The sequence below is a fragment of the Octopus sinensis genome, linkage group LG16 (assembly GCF_006345805.1).
Source record: "Octopus sinensis linkage group LG16, ASM634580v1, whole genome shotgun sequence".
Lineage (NCBI taxonomy): Eukaryota > Metazoa > Mollusca > Cephalopoda > Octopoda > Octopodidae > Octopus > Octopus sinensis.
In genome coordinates, this window is record NC_043012.1 from 10,147,143 (window position 1) to 10,150,938 (window position 3,796).

The 3,796-nt window shown below is 37.1% G+C and overlaps 1 protein-coding gene across 1 annotated transcript in view; it reads right to left on the reverse strand.

The window, feature by feature from the left end:
* Positions 1-3,081, reverse strand: part of LOC115220449 (RYamide receptor-like) — a 133,335-nt gene extending 130,254 nt beyond the window's left edge. The window contains exon 1 of the mRNA XM_029790577.2: positions 3,011-3,081. The gene's annotated coding sequence lies outside the window, so the exon portion shown is untranslated. The remainder of the gene's footprint in view (positions 1-3,010) is intronic.
* Positions 3,082-3,796: the final 715 nt, after the last annotated feature.

The window sequence follows — 3,796 nt, forward strand, 5'->3', positions numbered from 1 at the left end:
AGAGGCCAGGTCCAACATGCTCGGAGACAAATGAAGGATGCTTGGTGGTCTTTCGAGGCTACTGCGCTCCAAGAAGCGGCAGACATAAAGGATTCTAAAGCCTTTTACGATGACCCCAAGAAAGCGTATGTTCCTCAAGTGCACGATGTTACTCATATTTTTTCATCGAATAGAGAGACACCCCTGACTGACAAATCTCAGATCTTGAAACGATGGAAGGATCATTTTGAAGCCTTGTTGAACTCTACCTCAGTCACTAACGACGATATCATAATGTCTGTTCCGCAGCACACTCTAATACCAGAACTGTCTCGGGAGCCAAACTTTCTCGAAGTGGTAGACTCTATTAAACAGACCTCTTCTGGTAAAGCACCTGGCAGGGATGCTATCCCTCATGAAATTTAAAAACTTGGACATAAGCTCTTTTAAGAAACTGCATGATCTCTTCATAAACATCTGGAAGGTACCACAAGACTTCAAGGATGATTCAGTCCAACATCTGTATAAGAACAAAGGCAACAGAAATATATGTGATGATCATCGTGAAACATTGTTTCTGCCTATTGCCGGTAAGATTCTTGCTCAACTCAATTTTGACAAGATCATAAAGCACGTTGGTAATGATATATACCCAGATGTACAGTGTGGATTTCGCTCTGGTCGTGGCACTATCGTCATGATCTTTTCCCTCCTACAGGTTATGGAGAAAGTAAGTGAGAAAAATCACGAGTTATTCATGGTGTTCGTTGACTTTACTAAGACCTTCGACACTGTTAACCAGCAAGCACTATGGAAATATTTGAAAAAGCTTGGTATACTTGACAAAATGTTGAATGTTATCATCTCCTTTCATGAGGGAATGAAGGCTGCTGTAGTGTCCGGCTTCCTTTGACATTATAAACGACATATAGCAAAGTTGTGTTATGGCCCCTGTTCTGGTTGCATTCTTCTTTCCAGTGATGCTGACGTAGGCTTTTAGTGACATGCAAAGTGGTGTCAAATTCCAGTTCCGATTAAGTGGTGGACTATTCAATCATCAGCGTTTCAAATCCAGAACACTGCTACACACCAGTATCATTCGTGGTCTGCTTTTTACAGACGATGCTGCACTAGTAGCGACCTATATAAAGGAAGCTCAGAAACTTCTAGACCAGTTTTCTGCTGCCTGTAAAGCCTTTGGCTTGGCCATCAGCATAAAGAAGACGGAAGTAATCCACCACCCTTGCCCTAATCCTAAACGAATTCGAGGTGTAAAGCGGAGGTCATCGCTTCACAAGTTTTCTGATACTCCTATACAGGTTGATGGGAAAAGCCTAAATTATGTGAAGTCATTTACATATCTTGGTTGTAAAGTGAATTCGTGCCCTTCCCTCGATGATAAAATCGTCAACCGTCTTGCATTCGCAAGCAACGCATTTAGCAAACTCCGTCATCGCCTACGGAATGGAAGTGGCATCAAACTTGACACCAAAGTGTAGGGTTATATACCAGCTATACTTTCCAATCTCTTGTATGGCTGAGAATCGTGGATACCTTATATACGATACATTAGCCTCTAGAAATCTTCCACAGAGACTGTCTGAGGACAATCTGCGGTTATGCAGTAACAAAGTTTCTAATATTAACTTGTTCAGCAACTGTAAGATTGGTGGAGCTGAGAGCTTCCTTTTACAATCAAAATTGCGTTGAACTGGCCATGTCGTAAGAATAACTGAAGAAAGAATACCCAAGGTCCTCATGCAAAGCCAATTTGAGAGTGAACACAGGAAAGTCGTTGACCATGGCTCAGATATAAGGATAAGATGAAGAGTAACCTCTTAGTGATGAAGACAGCTCACAACACCTTTTAGCGAACAGTTTTGGTACGAACAAAATGGAGATCGATGTTTCAAAACGGTATTAAAACTTTGTTGCAACCAATATTAACAGGTTTCGGGATGCAAAACAAAAGAGAAGTGCGGCTTCAAGCATACCGCCTACACTGACCTGTAATTCTCAAACTTGCAACATTTGTGGTCTTCTTTGCAAATCTTTGTGGGGATGTAAATGTCACATTCGACGGAGAAAGGAAAAAGAACTTTGTCGGAACCAGATACGTTGAAACACACGAGAAAGACCATTATATATATATATATATTATATATATATATATATATATTATATATATATATATATATATTATATATTATATATATATATATGAATGTGTGTGTGTATATATATATATATATATATATATATATAAATATATTATACATGTATATGTATATATGTATATATATATATATGCATATACATATATATATATATGTATATATATGTATACATATGTATATATTTATGTATATATATATATATATATATATGCATGGCTCAGTGGTTAGAGCGTCGAGCTTACGATCGTGAGGTGGTGAGCTCGAATCCCGGACCGGGCTGCGTGTTGTGTTCTTGAGCAAGGCACTTTATTTCACGTTGCTCCAGTTCACTCAGCTGTAGAAATGAGTTGCGACGTCACAGGTGCCAAGCTGTATCGACCTTTGTCTTTCCCTTGGATAACACTGGTGGCGTTGAGAGGGGAGGCTGGTATGCATGGGCGACTGCTGGTCTTCCATAAACAACCTTGCCCGGACATGTATCTAGGAAGGTAACTTTCTAGGTGCAATCCCATGGTCATTCATGACCGAAGGGGGTCTTTACCCTTATATATATATAATATATATACATATATATATATATATATATACATATATATACATGTACCTATGCATACATATGGGTATATAGATGCATAAACAAACACGCACACACACGCACGCTCACACACACTCACTCGCAGATATATATAGAGAGAGATATGCTCACAAGCACAGTCGATCGTAAATATTATTAACGATATTTATCTGAAAAACACTGCTAAGAAATTGTAAAAAAAAAAATAACGAAGATCATTGCAGATTATTGTGATTTAAAAATTCCACAGTCTACATTAGCAAAACTCAATTATGATTACCTTCAGGAGTATCCCCCATTAGATAGTAAGAGGTTCCTCGAAATATTATATTCTCAAAAACGTGAACATCTGAAAATATAATAAAAGAAAGAAAATATAAAATCTGAAATAGTTGGTAAAGTTTGAATAACAATTATTGAGTAAGGCAAAACAGTAAATGAGAGAAGATAAGCCTAAATTATGAGGCGGCTACTTTAAATTCAGACGTAGGAACTTAATATTCCTAGTATCAAAATTATCGTTCGTATCATCAACAACATTATATATAAAGCTGACAGCATAAATCATGTCTTCAGGGATGAAGCTGTCATCAATATTTGGATGAAAATCTTTCTTACGATATTTATTATCAGTTTTCCGAAGAGCATCATAACCAAACTTGTCACAATAATTGACATTCTGCGCCATCTTCACTAGTGTACAATTCCAGAGCGAAATTCAGAGAACAACACTCATATTATTGAGGAAATGCCTATAAATATACCATAGAACATACACACACGTCTTAAAATAATGTATATAAGATTACAATACCAGAAATATATATTTATATATATATAGATAGATAGATATATACATATATATATACATTATCTTTATATATATAAAACTGACAATGTTTGTCTGTCTGTCTGTGTGTTCCCTAAAACTTGAGAACTACACAACCAATTTCATTCAAATTTTACACATGCCTTACTTCGGGTCCGGGGAGTGTCATCGGCCAATAAAAGTTTGAACTTTTTGCCTAGGGCGAGCCCACAGCAATATCATATCTTCTCCATTACG